The sequence below is a fragment of the Tamandua tetradactyla genome, chromosome 1 (genome assembly GCF_023851605.1).
Source record: "Tamandua tetradactyla isolate mTamTet1 chromosome 1, mTamTet1.pri, whole genome shotgun sequence".
In the NCBI taxonomy this organism is placed as follows: domain Eukaryota; kingdom Metazoa; phylum Chordata; class Mammalia; order Pilosa; family Myrmecophagidae; genus Tamandua; species Tamandua tetradactyla.
In genome coordinates, this window is record NC_135327.1 from 152,846,072 (window position 1) to 152,873,539 (window position 27,468).

At 35.7% G+C, this 27,468-nt stretch overlaps 1 protein-coding gene across 1 annotated transcript in view; it reads left to right on the top strand.

Moving 5' to 3' along the window:
* The window catches only part of LOC143642826 (uncharacterized), a 432,404-nt gene that overhangs the window by 353,094 nt on the left and 51,842 nt on the right, over nucleotides 1-27,468 (top strand). The window lies entirely within an intron of this gene.

The window sequence follows — 27,468 nt, forward strand, 5'->3', positions numbered from 1 at the left end:
AAAACTAGCTGAAAGCAGATGAGGCATACTTGAGCATCACAAAGGTCCAGGCATCTCCTGCTTCCTAAAGGTTTGGGTCACATATTTTTAGAGTGGTGTCAACTCACAGCTCACATAAATTTTTCTTCAGGGATTTATAATAACAAAGTACAGGACCACTCAGTGCAAACGACTGGGAGAGAGAGTGAGCAAGAATCTATCTATCTAAATGTAACACACTGAAAAAATAAAAATGTAAGTAAAATAAATTCTGCTATATGAAAAGCCTTGAAGTTTAAGGACCTCTAGCTTTCTTCTATTTAAAATTGCCTTGGTTATTCTTGGTCCTTTGCATTTTCATATAAAATTTAAAGAATTTACTTAGTGATTTCCACCAGGATTTTGTGGAATTTAATCTAAAGATTACATTTAATCTATAGTTTGGTGATAATTGCCATATGTACAGTAACAGTTATTGAATAAGTGAACATTTATTTAAGACTTTGAATTCTCTTGATAATGTTTTGTGGTTTTCAGTATAGAGGTCTAATACATCTTTTTAAAGATTTATTCCTAAGTGTTTGATGTTTATTGATACTCTTTTAAATGACATTGTTTTAAAATTCCATAAAACAATGTCATTTAAAAGAATTAATTCATAATTAAAAAATTAATACATAATTCCATTATGTATTTGGTGCTAGTTTATAGAAATGAAAAAAAAACAATTTAAAAAAATATTAACCTTGCATTCAATGATCTGGCTGAATTTATCTCATAGTTTGTAGTTTCTTTTGGACCTTCTATGCATATTATCATTTTTGGCTGTGAATTACCATAGCTTCAATTTTTCCTTTCCAGTTCTTATCACTGTTAGCTCCCTCTCCCTCTCTCTCTTCTTGTTCTTCTTTTCTTTCCCCTCCGATCTCCCTTTCCTCTTTCTGCTCTCCTTTTCCTTTCCCTCCTCCTCCTTCTTCTTCTTTTTGTCTTATAGACTGGATAGTAATTTCAGTTTAATGTTGAATAGAAGTGGTGATAGTAGATATCCTTTTCGTGCTTTCAATTCAGAGGAAAGCTTTCAATCATTTACCACTAAGTACACTATATTTATTAAAATTATGGATATTTCTAAATAAAAAACATCATTAAGAGAGAGAAAAGGCAGCCACAGAGTAGAAGAAGATATGTACTACATACCTCTAATAAAAGATTGTTATTAAGAACATATAAAGAACTGTAAATTCATGCATAGAACAGACAACCTGATTTTAAAATGAGCAAAAATTTGAACATATATTTTATAAAATGGGATATCCAAGGAACCAATAGATACAAGAAGAGGTGAGAATATTTGATTCATCAAGGAAATACAAATTAAGACCACGATGTAATACTACTACCTACCAACCAGAAAGGATAAAGTGAAAATGACAAATAGCATCAAGTACTGCCGAGTGTATGTAGCAGCTGGAACACTCATATATAGCTGATGGTAGTGGAAATGTAAGACCAAATTGGAAAACTGACAGCATCTTTAAAGCTCAACATATATGTATTCTCTGACCAATTGCTATAACCTCAATTGACATGCTTACATATGATTATTAAAAATACATGCACAATAGTATTAGTAGCAGCACTATTTGTTTTACTTAAATATTTTATGACACTAATTAGAGAAATCATCTGGTAGAATTTTCATGAGCAGCTTTCTAATTTCAAATTCAATTTCTATAATAGATAAAAGGATAATCAGATTTTCTATATTTTCTTGTGTCTATTTTGATAATTTATGTTTTCCAAGAAATTTGTTCATTTAATCCATGTTGTCAAATTTATTATCAGTCATTTATGGTATTGCCTAATTACTCTTTTAATCTGTAATATTTAAATGATTTCAATTCCGGTTTTGATAACTTGTATTTTCTCTCTGTTTGCTTGGCCAGTTTTGCTAGGGTGTTGTCAATTTTATTAATCTTTTCAAAGAATCAAATGTTTGGCTTCATTAATTTCCTCTACTTTTACTTTCTATTTTATCGATACCTAATCTTATCTTTATTATTTTCTTTCTTAATACTTTGAGTTTAATTTTCGCTTCTTTTCCCATCTTCTTATATCATTGAGTTTAAACCTTTTCTTTTCTAATTTAAGTATCTAAACCTACAAAATCCCAACTATAGAGTGCCTTAGGTGCATCTTTCAATTTTTTCATATGTTCTGTTTCATTGTAATTAGATTTAAAATGCTTTATAATTTTATTTGGGATTTCATCTTTGACCTAATGGAATACTTGGACGGGTGTTATTCAACTTTCAAAATTTGGAGAGTCTATATATAGACTCTATATTTTTGTTGGTTTCTAATTTAGGTTCATTTTGATCAGTGAACACACTTTTAAACTTTAAACTTATGTATTTTATTGATGCTTATTTTATAGTCCAGCATATGGTTTATCTTTGTGAATGTTCCATTAGAACTTGGAAAGTGTCTTCTTCCATCTTTTGTTAAAATGTTCTACCCACATGTTGGTTTTATAGCATTGTTCAAAATTTCATCATTTTTATAGATTTTCAATCTGTGTTATATCCATCTATGTTATGTCACTTATGGAGAGCAGGGTATAGAAAACTCTAAGTTTATGTATTTGTTTATGCTGTCCGTTAGTAACATATTTTGAAGATATGTCATTAAGTGCAAATTTTTGTTTGTTATATCTTTTATGTGTATATCATACATATATAATCACAACAGTTTTATTAGGCTTAGTATTTGCATAACTATTTCCATCTGTTTATTTTTAAATGATCTGTTTTTATATCTAATATTTTAGGCAGAATATAGTTGAGTCTTAACTTTTTATACAGTCTGCCAGTCTCTGCCTGTTACTTGTGTATCTAGTATGTTAGTGCTTAAAGTAAATACTAGATATTGCAGGGTTTAAGACTATTATCATACTTTTTCTTTTTATTTGTTCCACTTGTTATTGTTCCTCTTTCCTTTTTTACTGCATTGTTCTGGGCTAATCAGATATTTTTTGTTCATTTTTTCCCCTCTATTGACCTTTTAATTATATGCATTTATTCTACTTGTTTCTCTAAATATCACAATATGCACACTCTACTTATCATGGCCAATTTAGAATTAATATTTTTATATCGCACCATGTTGCCTAAGCTGTAAGAATCACAGTATAATCCGATCCTCATTCTTTTTGCAGTTGTTCTCATATATTTAACTTTTACATTATGTTAGAAATGCCTCAATACAATATTATTAGTTTTGCTTAAATTATCAGTTGTCTTTTAAAAACAATCTGACAAGAAATTCACATTTACCCATATATTAATCAGTTCTAGTATTCTTCATTTATTCCTGCATGTTCAGGTTTCTATAGAGCATCAGCCTGAAGAAAATGTTTTAATATTTCTTATAGTGTGGTCTTCCAGTGGTGAATTCTCCTAACTTTTTTCATCAACCAAATAAATATCGCTGCTTCATTCTCATTTTTGAAGAATCTTTTCATTGGATGTAGATTTTTGGGTTAACTGAGAATTATCTTTTAGGTCTTTAAAGTTGTTTTACAATCATCTATGGTTGTCATTGTTTTTGATCAGAAGCCAGTATTTACTCATATCATTGATTCCTTGTATGCAATATATTTGTTTTTGTTTTTTTCTTGACTTTTTTTTAATTAACATATCCATTCTACATATACAATCAGCAATTCTCAATATCATCACATAGTTGCATATTCATCATTTCTTAGAGCATTTGCATTGATTTAGAGAAAGAAATAAAAAGACAACAGAAAAAGAAATCAAATGATAACAGAAAAAAAGATTATATATATGTACAATATATTTGTTTTTAAATTTCTGGCTTCTTTAAAGCTTTTCTTTAGCTCTTATTTTCAGCAATTTGATTTTTATATGCCTAAATGTGGTTTTCTTTACATTTATTTTACTTGGGTTTTGCTCATTTTCTTGCATATTTTCCACTAAATTTTGGAAATTTCTAGCCTTGCCTCCATAGTATTAAATAATTTTTTCTACTCCAAATGCTCCCATTTCTTCACATATGTATGTGAAGAATACATGTTTGTTGGATTGATTCACAGAGGCTCTATCAAAAAAAAAACTTTTTTCTTTCATTTTTTTGTTTATTTTTCATTTATTTGTCATAAATTTCACTGATTTTTTTCTTCTTCTGTGTCCAAATTCCTATGAAGTTTACCTAGTGAATTTTCCATTTCAGATATTGCACTTTTCATGTTTAGAAATTTTGTTTATTTAATATTTTCAATTTTCCTTCTGAAAGTCTTCATCTACTCATTTATTCTTTCCATTCACTCCTTTATATCCATAAGCTTATTTAGAATAACATTTTAAAATCCTTGTTTGATGTTTTTACCAACTGTCAACTCAAGGCTTCTGATTATTGACTACTGCTTTCTAATTATGGTTCATATTTCTCTGACTCTGCAAGTATAATGATTTCTGACTAGATGTTGGACATAGTGAATAAAGATTATAAGGATTCTGGGTTATGTTGTCTTCTTTTAAATGGCACTGAATTTTGTTCTGACAGTCAGTTAATTTATTACAACATCTTTTTTAATATATCAGTCTTAGTGGTATGCTTTGTTTAAACAGGTTTATTTCATTTTGTCATTAGTCTTAGAGTCTGCCCCTTTTTCTCATACATGATCTTTACTACCATATCTTAGCATTGCCGGGGTCCCAAACGAATTTTGAGAGGCTCAATTGATTCTTTTCACTCTGATTTGACCATAACTCCAGTGTATCCCAGAATTGCACAACTTCTGGTGTCTTCTCCTGTCATCTATCAGCTTTGCAGCAATTTCCTTCTCTTAGGCCTTGTAAAATCTTTCTCTGCATGTGAACAGCCATTCAGACCTCTGGGGACCCACAGCTGTGCATCTTCCTCCTTTCTGGTACTCTTTCCTGCAAATTTCACTTCCCTCAAGAGCTCTGAACTCTAATCTCTATCTCACCAATTCAGCAAGACTGTCCCTAGGTAGAGAACCTGAGTGATTATAGTGGTCACTGTACCTTGTCAGATTCCTTTTTCTCAAGTTCTGCACTTCCTATTGCACAATGCCTAAAAACTGTCGCTTGTATATTTTATCTAGCTTTTAGTAGTGGAGTGTGTGTATGTAAAAGATAAATACAATACCAGACTTTTCATCATGATTGAAGCAGAAGTTAATCAGAAGATGAACAAAACAAAAAACCCAATGGATGATGAGTATTACGATTCATGATATTAAAATATATTGTAATAGTACAATAATTAAAACAGTGCTGTAATAACCCAAGGATAGTTAAATTCTATTATTAAAGAGATTCAGTGTATTTATATAAACTTTCAATGACTTACCAATATTACTAATAATCTAATATATACCTTATCTCTTGGGACACGCAATATCTTGATTTGTATCACTTTGTATTTTTTTTTAACTTTTTTTGGGGGGGAGGGGGTGAATGGTCCAGGAATTGAACCCGAGTCTCCCACATGGAAGGCAAGCATTCTGTCACTAAACCACCTATGCACTCCTCACTTTTAATGGTATAATATAAAATATATACAAAACTAAGAAAGAAAAAAGCAATAGCTTTCAAAGCACTCTTCAACAAGTAGTTACAGGATAGATCCCAGAGTCTGTCATGGGCTACCATACCACATCTCAGATTTTTCCTTCTAGCTGCTCCTGAACATTGGATGCTAGAAGGAATAAATATTTTTTTATTATCACTTTTTTCGTGTGAAAAAAACATATATATACAAAAAAGCAATAAATTTCAAAGCACAGTGCAACAATTAGTTGTAGAACAGATTTCAGAGTTTGGTATGGGTTACAACCCCACAATTTTAGGTTTTTACTTCTAGCTGCTCTAAGGTATTGGAGACTAAAAGAAATATCAATATAATACAATCATATTCATTTGTTAAACCCTACCTTGTCTATATAACTTCGCCATCATCTTTGATCTTGCTATCTCATTCTTTAGGGGTATTTGGACTATGCCCATTTTAGCTTTTTCACATTGGGAGGGACTGTTAATAATACTTTGGGGGTAGGAGATGGAACTAGCTGATGTTCTGGAAAGGCAGACCTCTCTAGGTTTCAGGACTTATTTGGTCCAGGGACCCATCTGGAGGTAGTCAGTTTCTGAAAAGTTACCCTAGTACATAGATAGAAACTTTATAGAATTTTATATATTGCCCTAGGTGTTCTTTAGGATTGGCTGGAATGGATTTGGTTCGGGTTTGGCAAGTTATGGTAGGTAGCAATGTCTAACTGATGTTTGTGTAAGAGCAACCTCCAGAGTAGCCTCTCAACCCTATTTGAACTCTCTCAGCCACTGATACATTATTTGTTACACTTTTTTCCCTGTATCACTTTGTATTTTGAGGATAGTTTTCATTATGGTTATATGTGTGGCAAAATATCTAAGACTTTAAATGCTTGAGAATATTTTTATGCCTTCATATTTGAATGACAAGTAAGATTATATATTCCACTGTCTTTTGCTCCAGTCATGCTACCAAGAAATCTGATGTTAATCTGACTTTTGTTCATTTTTAAGTGATCTTTCTCTTCACCTGATTTTTTTTAAACTTTTTTTATTGTATAGTATAACATATACACAAAGCAAAGAAATAAAAAAAGCAATAGTTTTCAAAGCACTCTTCAACAAGTGGTTACAGGACAGATCCCAGAGTTTGTCATGGGCTACCATACAATCCTCTCATATTTTTCCTTCTAGCTGCTCCAGAATATAAGAGGCTAGGGGGCTTAAATATTTTTTTTTATCATCACAATCAACTTTTTTCCTTTTTTTTTTGTGAAAAATACCATATATACAAAAAAGCTATACATTTCAAAGCACAGCACCACAATTAGTTGTAGAACATATTTCAAACTTTGACATGGTTTGCAATTTCACAATTTTAGATTTTTATTTCTAGCTGTTCTAAAATGCTGGAGACTAAAAGAGCTATCAATTTAATGATTCAGCATTCATATTCATTTGTTAAATCCTATGTTATATCTATAATTCTACCATCACCTTTGATCTTTCCACATCTCTGTTTAGGAGAGTTTGGGCTGTGGCAACTCTAAATTTTTTATATTGGAAGGGTCTGTCACTAATATGGGGTAGGGAGATAGAACTATCTGATATTCTGGAGAGGCTGGGCTAGGTTTCAGGACTTATCTGGATCAGGAACACATCTGGAGGTTGTAGGTTTCTGGAAAGTTACTCTAGTGCCTGAAACCTTTGTGGAATCTTATATATTGCCCTAGGTATTCTTTAGGATTGGCTGGAATGTTCCTGGTTGGGGGTTGGCAAGTTATGATAGGTAGCAAGGTCTAACCGAAGCTTATGTAAGAGCAACCTCCAGAGCAGCCACTTGACTCTATTTGAAATCTCTCTGCCACTGATACTTTATTAATTACACTTCTTTTCCCCCTTTTGGTCAGGATGGAATTGTTGACCCCATGGTACCAGGTCTGGATTCAAACCTGGGAGTCATCTCCCACATCATCAGGGAGACTTTCACCCCTGGATGTATGTCCCATATAGTGGGGAGGGCAATGATTTCACTTACAGAGTTGGGCTTAGAGAGATTGAGGCCACATCTGAGCAACAACAGAGGTCCTCCAGAAGTAACTCTTAGGCATGCCTATAGGTAGTCCAAGCTTCTCCACTACCTACGTAAGCTTCACAAGAGTACACCTCATGATCGAGGGCATGGCCTATTGATTTGGGTGTCCTTAAAGTTTGACACAGTATCAGGGGATTCCCTGATGGTAGGGTTTAATAGTTCCATATTCTTTCTCCTCTCCCTCAGGGGACATTGCAATACTTTTTGATTATCTGTTTAATATACTCTAGGATGTATCCAGGCATTACAATATTCTATGCAGGATCAAAGGACTTCTTTTTTATTCTGTGCTCCCTGTATTTCAGTTGTTCAAATGTGCTATACATGTAGGTTGAATTAGATTATGCACTACAGAAAATTTCAGTTCCAGATCAAATAAACCCTTTTTCCATTGGTCTCTAAGAGTATGTCGGTTCTAAAATATAGACACTGTCTTCCTTACCCCTATGTTCTGAATTACTTTAACCCCAACCTGTTCAGCTTCATTCTTATCTCTAAATATCAGGTTATATATATAAAACAGCCTCTCAAAATCCAGAAATATTAATCACCACTCCAGAATTAATGTGTCTGCTCTAAAAGCTTACAGTCTAGGCCCCTGTTTTCTTATAAGCATTTTCTAAAGGTGACCATTCATTTACATCATTGCATGCCTCACAACTTTGTTCCTTTTTGTAGCAGCACAACCTTCCTTCATAAATACACACCATTGTTCACCAATCTACTTCTCCTCAGCACATCCTTCAGCCACCTGCATTCATCAGGCATCATGTAGAAGGCCCAAAGTCCACAGTCCATCAACATTTTCAATTTTAGATAATTTCTTTGTTTCCAAGAGAAAGAAAACCAATAAACACGCCTTTGCAAATAGGAAATCTAAACCTCCTCTTAACTCTTGTCCCTCACCCCATTATTTATCTCTGTTGTTGTTGTGGTAGTGCTGATGGTTTCCTTTTGAACATAGCTCACAGCAATTTTCCCCTGTACCCTGGACTTAAACACCCTTTATACAAGAATCATATCTTTGAAGTAATTCTTACAGGATTAATTCTCATGTGAATTCTAGTGTGAATCAGTGGGACATTTTAATGATATATATTCACATACCATATAATCATCCAAAGTGTAGAATCAGTGGTTCACAGTGTCATCATATAATTGTGCATTCATCACCACAATCAATTTTTGAGCATTTTTATTACTCAAAAACATACATTTAAGGATAAAAATAAAAATGAAAAAGAAGACCCAAAACATCCCATGCCTCTTATCTCCACCTACCATTTATTTATTTTTGTGCTTAATTAAAATTTTTTTATTGTATAATATAATATATAAACAAAGCAAAGAAAGAAAAAAGCAATAGATTTCAAAGCACACTTCAACAAGTAGTGACAGGAGAGATCCCAGAGTTTGTCATAAACTACCATACCATCATCTCAGATGTTTCCTTCTAGCTGCTCCAGAATATAGGAGGTTAGAAGGAATAAACATTTTTTATCATCGCAATCAACTTTTTTCTTGTTTGTGAAAAATAACATACATGCAAAAAAGCAATAAATTTTGAAGCATAGCACAACAATTAGTTGTAGAACATATTTCAGAGTTTGGTATGGGTTACAATTCCACAATTTTAGGTTTTTACTTCTAGCTGTTCTAAGAAATTGGCGACTAAAAGAAATATCAATTTAATGATTCAGCAATCATATTCATTTGTTAACCTACCTTCTCTGTATAACCCCACCATCACCTTTTCTTTCTATCCCACTCTTTAAGGATATTTGAGCCATGGTCATTCTAACTTTTTCATGTTGGGAGGGACTGTCAATAGTATGGGGTAGGGAGATGGAACATCTGATGTTCTGGAGAGGCTGGGCCCTCTAGGCTTCAGGACTTATCTGGTCCAGGGACCATCTGGAGGTTGCAGGTTTTTGGAAAGTTACCCTAATGCATGGAACTTTGTAGAATTTTACATATTGCCCTAGGGGTTCTTTAGGATTGACTGGAATGGTTTTGGTTTTGGTTTGGCAAGTTATGATAGGTAGCGATGTCTAACTGAAGCTTGCATAACAGCGACCATCAGAATAGCCTCTCGACTCCATTTGAACTCTCTCAGCCACTGATACTTTATTCGTTACACTTCTTTCCCCCCTTTTGGTCAGGATGGAATTGTTGATCCCATGGTGCCAGGGCCAGACTCATCCCTGGGAGTCATCTCCCTTACTGCCAGGTAGACTTTCACTCCTGGTTGTCATGTCTCACGTAGAGGGAAGGGCATGACTTCACTTACAGAGTTGGGCTTAGAGAGAGTGAGACCACATCTGAGTAACAAAAGAGGTCCTCCAGAAGTAACTCTTAGGCATAACTACATAAGCTTCACAAGAGTAAACTTCAATATCAAAGGCTTGGCCTATTGATTTGGATGTCCCTAATGTATCAGGGATTTCCATGATGGTAAAGTTTACTAGTTCCATATTTTTTTCCCATCCCTCAAGGGACTTTGCCAATACTTTTGCTTATCTGTTTAATATATTCTACAATATATTCAGGCATTACATTAAACTATATAGGATTAAAGGCCCTCATTCTTATTCTGAACTCCCTGTGTTTCAATTGTTCAAATGAACTACCCAGACAGGTTGAGTTAGATTATGTGCTACAGAAAATTTAGGTTCTGGGGAAAATAAACCTTTCTTCCTTTGGTCTTAAAGAGTAGGTGTTCTAAAATATAGACAATATCTTCCTGTGTTCTTAATTACCTTAATCCTGACCTGATTAGCTTCGTTCTTATCTCTAAATACCAGATTATAGATATATAAGACATCCTCTCAAAATCCACAAATAATAATTGCCACTCCGGACCCAATGTGTCTGCTATAAGAGCTTACTATATGGGTCCCTGTTTTTCTTATAAGCATTTTCTAAAGGAGACCATACAATAAGTGTTCTTTCTTTTCTGGCTTATTTTTCCTCACCAAATGTCCCATAGGTTCATTCACAGTGTTGCATGCCCTCATGACTTTGTTCCTTTTTGTAGCAGCACAATATTCAATCATGTATATACACCATCGTTTGCCAATCTACTTCTCATTAGGTGCATCCTTCAGCCACCTGCATTCAATTAGGCATCATGTATAGTGCTCAAAGCCCATCAACACTCTCAATTTTAGATAATTTCAATTGTTCCCAAGAGAAAGGTAACCAAGAAACACACTCTCACCAAATAAGAAAGCTATACCTCCCCCTTAACTCTTATCCCTCACCCCATTATTTACCTCTGCTGTTGCTGTGGTACTGCTATTGTTTTCTTGTTAAACATAGCCCATAGCATGCAATAGCAGTTTTCCCCCTGTACCCTGAAATTAAGCACTCTTTGTACACAAATCATACCTTTGGAGTAGTTCTTGCAAGAACTTATTTATATTTCTAGTGTTATTCAGTGGGACACATAGATCTATACAACCCTTTTCAATCATGTTCACCTTCGATATGGTAATATTACTTATAGACCCACTAGAGATCTGCCTTCACTTCTATCTATTTCCTTACATTTGAATTCAACCTCATTAGCTAACCGTTCACTCATCTCTAGTTTCTCTGTATCTCTAAGTCCCCTATATTCTGTGTTATAATCCTCTGATTATACCTTATGCTGGTCATAAAGGTGGAATCATACAGCATGGTGTATAATTCTTTTAATGTATTGTTGGATTTGATTTGCTAGTATCTGGTTGGGAATTTTTGCATCTGTGTTCATAAGGCAGATTGACATGTAGTTTTCTGTTCTTACAGCAACTTTATCTGGTTTTGGTATTAAAGTGATATTAGCTTCATAAAATGAGTTAGGTAGTGTTCCTTTTTCCTCAGGCTTTTGGAAAAATTTGAGCAGGATTGGTGTTAGTTCTTTTTTGAATGCTTGATAAAATTCCTCTGTGAAGCCATCTGGCCCTGGGCTTTTCCTTGTAGGAGGATTTTTGATGACTGATTGAATCTCTTTACTTGTGGCTTGTTGAGCTCTTCTGTTTTTTTCTGAGTCAGTGTACCTAGTTTGTGTATTTCCGGGAATTTGTACATTTCACTAAGCTTCTAGTTTGTTGGCATATAGCTGTTCATAGTATCCTTTCGTGATTTCTTTTATTTCTTCAGGATCTGTGGTAATTTATAAAGGCTGTTTTGTTTCCTAGCATATGATCTATCCTGGAGACTGTTTCATGAGCACTAGGGAAGAAGGTATATCCTGGTGTTTTGGGGTATGATGACCTATAAATGTCAGTTAGGTCTAATTCATTTATTGAGTTAACTTCTCTATTTCCTTGTTAATCTTCTCTCTCATTGTACATAGTAGATTGTTTTTCTCTTGCTACTTTCAGTATTCTCTGCTTCTCTTCAACTGACAGACTGATTAGTGTGTGCCTTGGGGAAGGCCTATTTGGATTTATCCTATTTGTAGTTCATTGAGCTTCTTTGACTTGTATATTTATGTCCTTTATTAGGGTTGGGAAGTTTCCTCCATTATATCCTCAACTAATTTTCCTAAGCCCTTTTCTCTTCTCCTCTGGGACACCAATGATTCTTAAATTTCTGCATTTTATTTTGTCCATCATTTCCCTGAAATTCAATTCAGATTTTTCCATCTTTTGCCGTTTGCGGTTTTGAGTGTTGGAAAGCAGTTGTCCTGTCTTTTAGTTCACCTGTTCTTTCTTCTGCCTCTTCAAATCTGCTGTTGTGTCTCTAGTATGTCTTTTATTTGGTCTACAACATCTTTAATCTCCGTGATATCTGGTATTTTTCTTTCAAATTCCTCATTATGTCTTTCTCGTGTCTTCTTGATCTCCTTTATGTAATTAGCCATCCTGTTTACTTTTTTTAGTAGAGTTATGTGAACATCTTTGATTAGTTTTTCCAAAGTCTGTGTCTCCTCCAGTGTTTTAATTTGGTGGTTAGTCTGGGCTATATCTGTCTGTATCATGATATTCTTAGTGATTTACTATTGCTTTCATGACATTTACATATCTTGATTGCTTTACTTTGAGGGTTGATTTCCTTCAGTAGTCTAAAGCTTTGTATTTGCAGGATGTGTGCATAGCAGGATACAGGGTTTGGGTCACAGCACAATGGTGCAGTGATGCGTTGCAGTGCAGGTATAGGTGCAGGGTGGGGATGCTACACTGGTGCCTGTGAGCATGGGTGCCTAGTGGTGGGGAGGATGTGGCTATGTGGGTGCACAGGTTATGGGTTGGGGCACTGGCGTGCACAGGTCAAGGGTGTGGGACTGTTTGTGCGCATGCACAGAGCTAGGGCAGCAGGTCAGGGTTGCATCTGCATGGGCTGGGGGTGGATGTGGCCCGGCTGCACAGGTCAAAGCTTTCCCAGAGCTGGGAATTATAACTGGGACTTGTGTACATGCACAGATCTGGGAGTGCTGTAACTGCTGTACCCATGCGCAGAGCTCAGGGAGGGCAGTGTGGGGCTGCAATTGTATGGGCTGGGGGCGGGTATAGCCTGGATATGAAGGTAAGAATCAGCAGCCTTTATGTGCTGGTGAAAGCCTGCAGGGGGCAGGGACTGGGAGGTAGGGCTTGGGAGGGGCAGGGTGAGACCACGCTTGTGCAGGAGAGGTGGGTTGGGCTGGGGGTTGTGGGGCAGGTAGGTATAGGGTAGGGGTGCTTGCAGCATGGGGAGGGGGGCAAGTGATGGGGTTCAGGTGCATCAGGTGTGAGGTGAGTCACGGGTCATGGGTTTGTGCTGGTGAGGGTAGCGTGTTCAAGGAACATGGTTTGGCTTACTGCCTGGTCCCCTTCTCCCCATCCATGCACTCCTGAAGGCTCTGAGCTTCTGTCTTAGGCTGTTTGCACTGACCAGATGGTCTCTGGTTCTCTGCTTCTTAGTTCCTCAACTTTTGCAACCAGGGCCACCCTATGTGGTGCAGAAAACTCTCCTAGGTCACTTACACCCTGGAATTGCCATCTCAGTTGCCCTCTGTCCCTTCTCTAGCTATTCATTGGAGCAGGTTTGAACTCAATCTATCTTAATCCTCCATTTTCCTGGAATTCAAATCTGTCCTTATTCTTTTATTCATCCATCCATACACTGGATAAAGGGAGTTCAGCCACAAGGATTTCACAATCACATGGTATGGTGGTCTGACACTATTATGTACCCAAGAAAAGCCATGTTTCAATCCTGATCCAATCTTGTGGAACCAGACCTATTGTTTTGGGTGGGAGACTTTGATTGGATTGTTTCCGTGGAGATGGACACAACCAATTGGGGGTATGGCCTTTTGATTATGTGGAAATGTGACTCCACCCATCTTTATTAGTTTTCTAGAGTCCTTTATAAGGGTAAACTATTGGAGAAACCTCAGATGCAGGTGCTTGGAGAGCAGAAGTAACAGCTGAAAGAGTCAACATGAGACACAGACATTTGGAAATGCAAAGCCCAGCGGATGTCCTCATGGGCCTTCCTATGAGATACTAAGCAAGCCAGAACCCAGTGTTGTGCCCTGGAGGAACTAAGTGAAGGCCCACAGGTACTAAAAGAGGAAACCACTGGCATCAGAAGTGGAAGCCATGAACCAGGAATAAGGATCAGCAGATGCCAGCTACATGTCTTTCCAGATTGGCCTTCCATGAGCCAAGGTATCCTTCTATGGATGCCTTAGTTTGGACATATTTATGGCCTTAGAACTGTAAACTTTTAACTTACTAAATCACCTTTTTAAAAGCCATCCCATTTCTGGTATATTGCATTCTGGCAGCTTAAAAAAAATAAAATATGTGGTCACATTGTAAAAGCTATGTAGATATACAATAGTCTTCAAAAATCAAGACTGATGGAATACAGTTCAAGATTTTTAGGTATTTCCTTCTAGCTATTCTAATATACTAAAAACTAAAAAGGGATATCTATATAATGCAAAAGAATAACCTCCAGGATGGCTCTTTTACTCTATTTGAAATCTTTCAGCCATTGAAACTTAATTTTGTTTCATTTCTCTTCCCGCTTTTGGTCAGGAAGGCTTACTCAATTCTATAATGCAAGGCACAGACTCTTCTACGGGAGTCATGCCCCATGTTGCCAGGGAGATTTATACTCCAGGGAGTCATGTCCACATAGCGGGGAGGGCAGTGAGTTTACCTGCTGAGTTGGCTAAAGAGAGATATCACATCTAAGCAACAAAAGAAGTTTTCTGGAGGTGACTCTTAGGCACAATTATAAGTAGGCTGAGCTTCTCCTTTGCAGGAATAAGTTTCATAAGGGCAAGCCTCAAGATCAAGGGCTTGGTCTATTAAATTGGTCATCCCCAATGCTTGGGAGACTATCAGGAATTCCCCAGGTGGGGAAGTTTAGTACTTCCACATTTCCCCCCTGTCTCTCAAAGAGGCTTTGCAAATACTTTTTATTCTCTGCCCAAATTACTCTGGGATATATCAGGGCATCACACTAACCTGTACAAACTAACAAGAGCTCACTTTCTATTCAAATTTCCATGTAATTATGGTGTTCAAAAAAACTGACCATTCAAGATAAATTAGGTAGTGTGCTGCAGAATATATAAATTTTGTACCAAATAAACACCTCTTCTCTGGTCTCACATAGAAGTTGAAGTTTTAATATACAGTCAATATGATCCTTTATCCTTTAGTCTGATTTACCTTAGTTCTAACCAGATTTGCTTCATTCATATCTCTAATTGAAGTCTGATTTCCATTTCATCTTTTTTAATAGTTGCTCTACAGAGTAATGCTGACTTTCAGAGCCGCAAAACTCTACTTCTGAGTCTCAGTTGCCACACGATACTCAAAGTTTCAGGGAATGACACAGAGCTCAGCATGCCAGAATTTAGAAATAACCATTACAACTCAGGAATAGATGTGCCTGTTGTAAAAGTTTACAATCTAGGAATCTTTACAATAAGCCTTCCCTTGATAACCTATGCTCTTGGATCTCAGTTTGCACATTATAGTTACTGCATATTAGTGAGGGATTATAATTTTTGTCTTTATGTTTTTGGAATATTTCACTCAATATACTGTCCTCCAGGTTCATTCACCTAGCTGCATGTCTCACAACTTCATTCCTTCTGGCACCCCTCAATATTCCATAGTATGTATACAGCACAGTTCACCTTTCAGTTCATCAGTTGATGTACCCTTAGGCCATTTCCATCAATTGCAAATTGTGAATACTGCTGCTAAAAACACCAGTGTACAAATGTCAATTCAGATCCCTGCTCTCACTTCTTCCAAGGGTATACGTAACGTGGTAGTCAGATTCAGTTGTCAATTTGGCCAGGTGAAGGTGCCTAGATCTATTGCTGTGGACATGAGCTAATGGCATGTGAACCTCATCTGTTGCTGATTGCATCTGCAGTCAGCTAGGAGGCGTGCCTGCTGCAATGAATGATGTTTGATTTAATTGGCTGGTGCTTAAATGAGAGAGCTCAATGTAACACAGCCCAAGCAGTTCAGCATACCTCATCTCAGCACTTGTAGCTCAGCCCAGGCCTTTGGAGATGCAGAAAGAAATCACCCTGGGGAAAGTTGTTGGAACCCAGAGGCCTGGAGAAAAGGCCAGCAGAGATCGCCCTGTGCCTTCCCACATAAGAAGGAACCTCAGTTGAAAGTTAGCTGCCTTTCCTCTGTAGAACTAATGAAATAAATCCCCTTTTTAAAAAGCCAATCCATCTCTTGTGTGTTGCATTCCAGCAGCTAGCAAACTAGAACACCTAATAACAGGGTTGCAAGGTCATATAGTAATCTGGTACTTAGCCTCCTGTGGAATAACCACACTACCCTCCAGATGAGCTGTGCCATTCTACTTCCCCATAAATAGTGAATAGGGAAAAGCACATATCTCTCTCCACATTTTGTCCAGCACTTCTTTCTGTTTATTTTTAAAGTTTTATTCTCACACCATAACATATGTCCTAAGGAAGCAAATCAAAGATTCCTGGTATAATTACACAGTTATGAACTCCTCACAACAATCTATATGAAGACATTTCCATTTTTTCTGCAAAGAGGAAGAGGAAGAAAAAAAGAAGAAAAAATTAAAAAAATAATAATAGAAAAATAAAATAAAGAGGAGAAGCAAAGCCACAAAGAATCCCATGCATCTTCCTTATATCTCCCTCTTATTGACATTTAGCTTTGGTATATTGCCTTTGTTACATTTACTGAAAGCATATTATGATGTTACTGTTAACTATAGATTCTAATTTGCATTGATGGTATTTTTCCCATATACCATCGCATATTCAACACCTTGCAATGTTGACATTCATTTGTTCTCCCTCATGTCAAAGCATTCTTATATTTGTACATTTACTCACTATCACTGACCACTCTAGGTTTTGCTGAGTTATACAGTTCCAGTCTTCACCTTCTATCTTTCCTTCAGGTGTCATACATACTCCTAGCCTTCCTCTTTCAACCCTACTCACACTCAACTTTGTTCAGTACTTACAATTTTGTGGTAGCATTGTGCTCTCCATTTCTTGATCTGCACAATTAATCCTGTTGAACATGCTGTGCTTCTTTAGTATCAAATATCCAGTCTCTACCCTATCTCCTGAAAACCTGTGTTCCCAAGTTTAACTCTCAACGTTCCCTCAGTAATATTAGTTCATATTAGTGAGACCATAGATTATTTGTCCTTTGGTTTCCAGCTAGTTTCACTCAACATAATGTCCTCAAGTTTCATCCATGTTGTTGCATGCTTTATTCAGTCTTACTTCTGTGTAATATTCTATCGTATGTATATGCCACAGCTTGTTTAGCCACTCATCTGTTGATGGACATTTGGACTGTTTTCATCTCTTGGGTATTGTGAATAATGCCACTATAAACATCAATGTGCTAATTTCCATTCGCACCCCTACCTTCAGTTCCTCCAAATACATGTCCAGTAATGGGATTGCTGGATCATTTGCAATTCTGTACTTAGCTTCCCAAGGAACTGCCAAACTGCCCTCCAGAGTGGTTGCACCATTCTATAGTCCCTTCAACAGGGAATAAGTGTTACTCTTTCTCTATATCCTTTCCAGCACTTGCAATTTTCTGTTTCTTTTTGATAAAGACCACTCTAGTAGATGTGAGATGATACCTCATTGTGGGTTCTATTTTCATTTTCCTGATAGCCAGTGACGTTGAGCATCTATTCATAAGTTTTAAGCCTTTTGTATTTCCTCTTCAGAAAAGTGTCTGTCCATGTCTTTTGCTCATTTTTAAACTGGGCTGTTTGTCTTTTTTGTTGTTGAGTTGTAGAATCTCTTTACATATTCTGGAAATCAAAGCCTTATCTGATATGTGGTTTACAAATGCTGTCTCCCATTGCATAGGCTGCATTTTTATTTTTCTGATAAAGTCCTTTGATGCACAAGGTGTTCAATTTTGAGGAGATCCTAATTGTCTATTTCTTCTTTCACTGTTGTGTTTTGATATAAGATTTAAGAAACCACCTTCTATCATAAGATCTTTAAGGTATTTCCTTACATTTTTTCTAAAAGTTTTATGTTCTTAGCTCTAATGTTTAGGTCTTTAATCCATTTTGAATTAATTTTTATATAAGGTGTGAGATAGGGGTCCTCTTTCATTCTTTTGGATATGGACATCCAGTTCTCTAAACATCATTTATTGAAGAGGCTGTTCTGTCCCAGTTGAGTTGGCTTGACTGCCTTATGAGACATCAATTGTCCATACAGGAGAGGGTCTATTTCTGAACACTGAATTTGATTCCACTGGTCAGTATATCTATATCTATGCCAGTACTATGCTGTTTTGACCACAGTGGCTTTATAATATGCTTTAAAGTCAGGTACTGTGAGAACTCCCACTTTCTCTTTCTCAAGATATTTTTAGCTATTTGGGGGCACCCTGCCTTCAAATAAATTGTGGTTATTCGGTTGTTCTATTTCTGCAAAGTAAGTTGTTGGGATTTTAATTGGTATTGCACTGAATCTATAAATCAATTTGGGTAGAATTGACATCTTAACTATATTTAGTCTTCTGATCCATGGACATGATATGTCCTTCCACTTATTTAGGTCTTCTTTGATTTCTTTTAGCAATTTCTTGTAGTTTCCTGTGTACAGGTCTTTGTGTCCTTGGTTAAATTTATTCCTAAATATTTGATTCTGTTGGTTGCTGTTCTAAGTGGGATTTTTTTCAGACTGCTCATTACTAGTGCATAGAAACACTACTGCTTTTTATGTGTTGACCTTGTATTCTACCACTTTGCTATATTCATTTATTAGCTCTAGTAGCTTCGCTATAGATTTTTTTTGGATATTCTACATGTAATATGTCATCTGCAAACAGTGCAAGTTTTACTTTTTCCTTCCCAATTTGGATACCTATTATTTCTTTTCTTGCCTAGCTATTTCTTTTTCTCTAGCTAGAACTTCTGGCACAATGTTGAATAGCAATGGTTTGAGCATGATGTTAGCTGTGGGTTTTTCATATATTTTCTTTATTATGTTGAGGAGTTTCTCACTATTGCTAACCTTTGAGATGTTTTCATCAAAAAGGGTGTTGAACTTTGTCAAATGCTCTTTTTGCATCAATTAAGATGATCATGTCATTTTTCTGCTTTTGATTTATTGATGTGGTGTATTGCATTAAGTTGATTTTTTTTTTAATTGAACCAGCCATACATACCTTGAATAAATCCCACTTGTTTGTGGTATATAATTCTTTTAATGTGCTGTAGGATTTGATTTGAGAGTATTTTGGTGAGGGTTTTTTCATCTATATTCATTAAAGAGGTTGGTCTATAATTTTCTTTTCATGTAGTCTCTTTGTCTGGCTTTGGTACCAGGGTGATGTTGGCTTCATAGAATGAGTTAGGTAGCTTTCTCTCCACTTCAATTTTTTTGAAGAGCAAGCAGGATTGGTATAAATTCTCTTTTGAATGCTTGGTAGAATTCACATGTGGAGCTATGTGGTTCTGAACTTTTCTTTTTTGGGGCGCTTTCTGATGACTGATTCAATCTCTTTACTTATGATCAGTTTGTGGGGTTGTCTATTTCTTCTTGGTCAATGTTGGCTGTTCAAGCCTTTGTAGGAACTTGTCCATTTTGTCTATGCTGTCTAGTTTTTGTTTTTTAACAAATCATTGCTCATATTATCCTCTCATTTTCTCCTTTATTCTGTGAGGTCAGAACTTATTTCCCCTCTCCCATTTCTGATTTTATCTGTTTGCTTCTTCCCTCTTTTCTTTTTGTCAGCTTAACAAAAGGCCCAATGATTTTATTAATTTTCCTAAAAAAACAACTTCTGGTTTTGTTGGCTCTATCATTTTCATATTCTCAATTTCATTTATTTATGCTCTAATCTTTGTTATTTATTTCCTTCTATTTGCTTTATGGTTAGCTTTCTACTCTTTCTCTAGTTCTTCTAGGTGAACAGTTTATTCCTCAATTTCTGCTTTCTTCCTTTTTAATATAAGCATTCAGGGCAATAAATTTCCCTCTCAGCACCATCTTTGCTGCATCCCATAAGTTTTGATATGTTGTGTTTTCATTTTCATTTGCCTTCAGATATTTGCTGAATTCTTTTGTAATTTCTTCCTTGACCCACTGGTTGTTTAAGAATGTGTTGTTTAGCCTCCATATATTTGTGAATTTTCCAGCATTCTGCATGTTATTGATTTCCAACTTCACTCCATTCTGATCCAAGAAAGTATTTTGTATAATTTCAACCTTTTAAATTTTATTGAGACTTGTTTTGTGACCCAACATGTCGTCTCTCCTGGAAAATGATCCATGAGCACTTGAGAAAAATATGTATCCTGCTGTTGTGGGGTGTAGTGTTCTATAAATGTCTGTTAAGTCTAGTTCATTTATCGTACTATTCAACTCTGCTTTCTTATTGATCCTCTGTCCAGATGTTCTATCCACTGATGTAAGTGATGTATTGACATCTCCAACTATTGTTGTACAGGGGTCTACTTCTCTTTTCAATTTTGTCAGTATGTGCCTCATTTACTTGGGGGCACTCTAGCTCGATGTATAAATATATATGATTGTCATGTCTTCTTGAGGTATTGTTCTTTTTATTAATAAATGGTGTCCTTCTTTGCCTATTTTAAATGTTTTATATTTGAAGTCTAATTTGACTGATATTAGTATAGCTACCCTTACTCTTTGTGGCTTATTTTTGTGTGAAATGTCCTTTTTCAACCTTTCACTTTTAACCTATTTTTCCTTGGGTCTAAATTGAGTCTCTTGTAGACAGCATATAGATGGGTCCTTTTTAAAAAATCCTTTCCGCCAGTCTGCCTTTTGATTGGGGAGTTTAATCCATTAACATTTAATGTTATTACTATAAAGGCAGTACTTTCTTCAACCATTTTGTCTTTTGGATTTCTCACTCTCTCTCTTTAGCTTACTGATAATCTTCATCTTTGTACTCTTCTCCAAACTCTCTATCCTGATTTTTCATATCTCCCTCTTCTAATTCACTAATCCTTTCTTCTGCCTCTTCAAATCTGCTGTTGCAGGCCTCTCTTCTATTGTGCCTTTCATTACCATAAGTTCTGTTATTTGCTTTTTCAAACTTTCAAGTTCTTCTTCATGGTTGCCCAATGTCTTTTTTATATCTTTCATCTCTCTTGCCATATCTTCTCTCAACTCATTGATTTGATTTTTTATTTGATTTAGCATGCTTGTTTGAACATTTTTATTAGTTGTTTCAACTTCTGTATCTCATCTAAAGCATTAGTTTGTTCCTTTGACAGGCCATATCTTCATTTTTCCTAGTATACCTCGTAATTTTTTGCTAGTGTCTATATATCTGATTTCCTTGATTAGTTTATTCTGGAGGTCCTTTTCACTCTTTTACTTAGGATTTTCTTGTTTTTTGAATTTGTTTTTTATCTGGTTTTTTTTTTTTTTTTTTTTTTTTTTGCATTCAGTTCAACTTATTCTAGACCTCTAGCATAGCTTCTGTTTAACTGATCAGCATTTTTCAGCTCTTGTTTTTCTGGTTCTTGCCTTGCCTATATGAAACATTTTTTTGAGGAGTGCTTCCCCAGATGTGATCGACCCCACTCAGATTTTTCCATACAAAGCAGGCCCAAGTCTGAAGAGGAAGGTATAATCAGTATCAAGTTTCCTTGAGGATGAGACCCAGCAGGATATCAGAGTTCCTGTGGAACCTCTAGATTCTGTGCTTCTCCTATACTTCCTAGCAGGTGGCACTTGTCAGCTTTCAGATCCCCACTGGTATAAAGTGGTGCAATGCATTTAATTCTCGGCACACACTGTCCCTGCCAGGGGTGTGGTTGAGACAGAGGCTGAGGTGAAAAAGCAAGCTAGGCTGTTTCTGATTCCTAGCCCCTGGGGTCTGAATTCTCTGGAGGAGGGCCTCCTTGAGCTGGGCCCATCCCCCTTTCCTTGGGGAGGTGTTCTAGTTTGCTAGCTGCTGGAATGCAATATACCAGAAATAGAATGGCTTTTAAGAAGAGGAATTTAATGAGCTTCTAGTTTACAGCTCTAAGGCTGAGAAAATGTCCCAATTACAACAAGTCTATAGAAATGTCCTATCTAAGGCATCCAGGGAAAGATACCTTGGTTCAAGAAGGCCGATGAAGTTCAGGGTTTCTCTCTCATGTGAGAAGGCATATGGTGAACACAGTCAGAGTTCCTCTCTCATCTGGAAGGGCACATGGCAAACACGGCATCATCTGCTAGCTTCTTCTCCTGGCTTCCTGTTTCATGAAGCTCCCTGGGAGGCATTTTCCTTTTTCATCTCCAAAGGTAGCTGGTTGGTGGACTCTACTTCTCGTGGCTATGTCATTCTGTTCTCTCTCTCTCTGAATCTCCCATTCTCCAAAATGTTTCCTCTTTTATAGGACTCCAGTAAACCAATCAAGACCCACCCAAATAGGTGGAGACATTTCATCACCTAATCCAGTTTAACAACCACTCTTGACTAAATCACATCATCCAGGGAGATGATCTGATTACAGTTCCAAACGTATAGTATTAAATAGGGATTATTCTACCTTATGAAATAGGGTTTTGATTAAAACATGGCTTTTTTAGGGGGCATACTTCCTTTCAAATCAGCACAGGAGGATACACCCTTTAGGAAATTATCTCCTTCACTTGACTTGTTATTTTGTCTCTCAGACCTATTGCCTGGGTCAGTGCTGACAACTGAAAATTCCTGAGGCTTTTTCTAATGAGCTGCTTAGACTACTTTAAAAGAGAGAGAGAGGCAGAGAAAAACAAGACAACACCCCTTTTCAGAGCCAGTCCCCAGCCCCAAGTTTAACCAGTTATGAGCCGGAGGTTGTACCTGGCTCTATGTGTTCCTTTTCTTGGTGCATAACCTATTTTTCACTATCCTGAGCTCAGCTGACTGCAAAAGCCTCCATGTTCTTTTTTTTTCTTCTTCATGAGCCCCTTCTCTCTGTCAGGAGAGACCTTAGGATTACTTTCCTGCTTTCTCTAGGTTTACCTGTGCATAGAGCTTGTATTCAGCAGCAGGCAAAGAGAAAAACAATGACACATGGTCTTCTTCTGAAGCAGAAATGGATTTAGACTGCAGACCAGATACCTTATCATGAACATGATACATCACTCCTCTAAAAATATATTAGGGATATACAGCAGAGGATATACAATTAAATTCCTATTTATAGCTAGGACTTTACTAATGCCCATTATTTTTGTTTATTGATTTCTACATAATCTTCATCTATACATATTTTCTGAATACATATTGTGTGCAAGTCTAAAATTAGAAAGTAGGGATGCAAATCCCCATTTTCACCATCCTCTCACCCATGTCTATTCTTCAAGTCAGTATTTTATTTGTAAGTTTGCTGACAAAAATAGGTTTAGGAGCAAGTCTCAATCATTTTGCCTGACAATTAAAATTGGTTTAGTTTGTTGTTTTGCTCTATCACCATTTATACTTAAATATAGTCCTTTTTTTTTGGGGGGGGGAGACCTAAGATCCTAACAAAGGGATCCTATTTCTAAAGTCATTTGTTCCTATCTGTGTTATAAAGATTAGAATATGGCTTTTTGTTGGACTCAATAGAGTTTTGATGACCATTCATTTTTTTAAAAATATTTTTATTGAGGTATCTTCACACAGTCTATTCAAAGTATACAATCAATGGCTAACAATATCATCACCTGATTGTGGATTCATCACCATGATCATCAAATATAGTCTTAAAAACTTCTTAGCAACTTTGTGTCAGATTTTTTTTGCCAACAGAAAAGAACACTTTTGTTTTGGTATACTTTCCTTAGAGATTTCCTATAACTGACGATTAAATAAACTGAGCTATGTTCAGCCCTTTATTCTTCAAGTGATCAAAAGGTATTTTATTAAATAATAAATCAAGAAATGCTTATCCATGATTGATTATGTCAAACTCAGTTTAGTTGAGCTTCAAAGAAATTCTACATAAAAGTGCCTGGGGAAAAGTTACAAATTTAAATCATGCTTAGAGTGAGAACTATTGAATAAGTTCCTTGACCTGGCTTGAACAACAAGTATTTTCAGGCATATCATATAGCTAGCTATATTTTACTGCATAAATAAATTGAGCCAAATAATCACATTCTCTAAGGGCTAGTTTGTTTCATTAAATTCTTAATACTAATATTTCTAAGGACCTGATGCTTGACATGATAACATAAAGATTGCTCTCACAACAATATTGATTTCTTTAGTGGTCTGGAAAGAAATCAAATGCTACAAATCTGACAGCTTAAATCATTTCTCTGGGTATGATTTTCTCTCACTTGACTAGTTTCAGTAGGTCAGGCCTGATAATACAAAGATAAAAAAAGTCTTCAAGAGAGGTGTTTCTGCGACATCAATTGCTGTTGATAATTAAGTATGTCGTGTTCTTTATGATTTGGTGCTCAGTGCCACTAAGGATCATTATTTTCATTAATTCACTCAATATATATTACTGAACATCTTTTTATTCTGCCATTCATAGTGCAATTCTCTGTGATGTCAAAATGGACAAAGAGTCTTTGCCCTTGAAAGCATGCAGTTAGAATCAAAAATAAATGAATTGAAATTTTATAGGCTATTAGAAGAGAAATATGAACCAAGTGCTATGAGACCACTGAATAAAGAGCAGTGTGATGGGCTTTTCAATAAATGAGATGAAGGAAAATTTCAGACTGTATTTTGTTACTAAAACATGTTTGCTTCCATTAGGGAATGTATTACTTAATAAGAGTAATTATAATAGGTAATATTTATTAGACATTCACTAAGTGACAAACATTGCTTCTAGAGATGTTTTAAATAATATTAACCCCACTATTCCTATTCCATTTATATCAATAGCCTAAAAGAACACGGTTTCTATACCTATGGTTGCCAAATCCCAAAACCGTGCACTGAGGTGCCCTAGGGCACTGCAGCAAACTCACGTGGGCATCATGGGACCTATCAATTTCTTAAGGAAACACAGCAATACCTAATAACTACCAGGCACACATGAAATACTAATTGAGTTATAGCTATCATTCTAATGCTGCATATTTTCACCATATTTAAATATTTTCCCAAAAATGTAATATTTGTGAATTCACTACAAGAAACTCCCTATTATTGATTAGTGTATTAAAATTATGTCAACTATATATATTTAAATATTTCTATTGAATTAATAAAGGGAAGGCAGCACCTGAATTCTATCCTTCCTGGCAACTACAGCAACCAATTAAAGTTCTTAGCAATTGATCCTCAAACTAAACATTTCAAATTGAGAATTCTTGTCTTTATTGTTTTAATTCAGGCTATAAAATAAGTCTATCTTGCATGTATGTTGCTCTGATTGCGAAGTCCTTCCCTGCAAATGGGTCACTGGTGCATATAAACAAAATAGTTCCACTTAGCAGAACACATATCTCAAAGCTTTCTGTCCTGTTTTCAGTGACCTGTAAAGTACAAAGAGACTAGCGTCACAAAAAAATGGCTTTACTAGTATATTTGTGGATGGATAGAACCTTCATTATCAACCTCAATTTGAGATATATCTGTTTTCTCCAAGAAAGCCATTACAGGGGAAATAGTGGTATTAAGCTGTGAAATAGTCACAGCTATTTCATTTGGGAAATTGTGAAAAATAAAAGGGAAAATGGAATATGAACATCCCTAGCCCTGGCATGAAATAATAATATATTAAGAACTTAAAAAAAGAGGACTCTTGGGCCAGTAGTTTATTGAAAATAACTATAATCACAATCACATTATTTTTGTATACAGTATTCTACTTATTTAGTGTACATCCAAATTACTTTTCTGAATTAATCACATTTAATCACTGGCATTGGTACCTTTTGTCTTTACAAGCAGAAAAATAATTATATCAGCCTAAATGCATTAGATGGTTTATTGTTTACTAAATAGATAATGGGAAAAAAGCTTACTGCAACATATATATTGAAAGTAGATTATACTTAATTTTAGTGAAGTAACTTCTTATGTATACATTAAAGATATAAGTCTATAAGCTATGTAAACATCATGTTTTTGGGAATTCATGATAGTGGTTTAATACTTCTTACTGGAAGAAAGTTAAATGTTTTCTTAAATATGTTTTTTTAAGGTAGAATCAAGTTTTAGTTTATTTTGTTTTTTACTTGAAGTTTTGTTGCATTTCCCTCTGCAGCATCAGGCATATTGTAATGTACTTATGTTAAACAAAATACCTATTATAAATTGGGGTAATTAATAAGTGAAATTTAATTGTGTGACTATTAAAAAATAAAATGTAGATGAAGATGAGATTAAGCACCTAGAGTCATCTATCTGAGTTAGCAAAGTAAAAGAAGAAATCTTAATCAGTTGTGGTTTTATTTTTGATTAATAAGTGGGTCTTTATTATCATCTTAATAAGTAGACTTTAATTTTATAATAAAGCTAGAAAATTTTAAAATATGCTTTAATTCAGTTACTACTGAGTGATTGATTTAACTCATCATGTTAAGGCTTTCCGTGCTATATCTCTATTTTAGTTAAGTGTGAGTATTTGTCGTTTATTAAACTGAGCTACAGCTGTATTCTTACATGAAAATCTCACTTAGAAGCCCAGTGAGGATCATTCCCCTCCCCACTTCTATCCATTCCACTAAATCCAGCTGTATTTTCCCTTTTAATATTGACCTCTATAAACATTTATCTGTATTTTAAATATACTTGTGGTTCTCATCAAGGCTAGCCTATTTAAAAGCAAGTCAATCAACGTAAGCACAATGCTCATTTTAATTGTATTAATTTTCCTCCTCAGAGAAAGAAGGCGAAGCTTCCATCTGTCTGTGTCAATTTTGTTTCTTTCCGAGGAGATGACAAAGGCATTTTTACCGTGTAGGAGTGAAATAAACCAAGTTCACTCCCATGCCGACTCATTTCCCATAAACATTTCCCCACTGAGAGGAGAGCTTATGGATGAGTGACACTAGTGGACTTAGAATCCCAACTCTCGATCTCTATTTAAAGACCAACAGTCCCAAACCAGAAAGCTTCAATGAGTTCCATGTCCTCCTGCACAGCCTCAGGATTTAGAGCTGCACGATTGGTGATGACCTGCCCCACTGGTGTATTGCACAGCGCCTTCATGCATGAAATTAATTCCTCAGCATAGTAAAAATAATGTGGTATGGAGCCCCCTTGATGTAATTTCCAAAGAATCAAGATAGGGAAATATTTGAGGAAGAATATATTTTATGTGAAACACAAAATATAAGTTTATAGATTTGACTAGTCATTTAAAAAACAGAAATTTAGAAAATGTCTTATA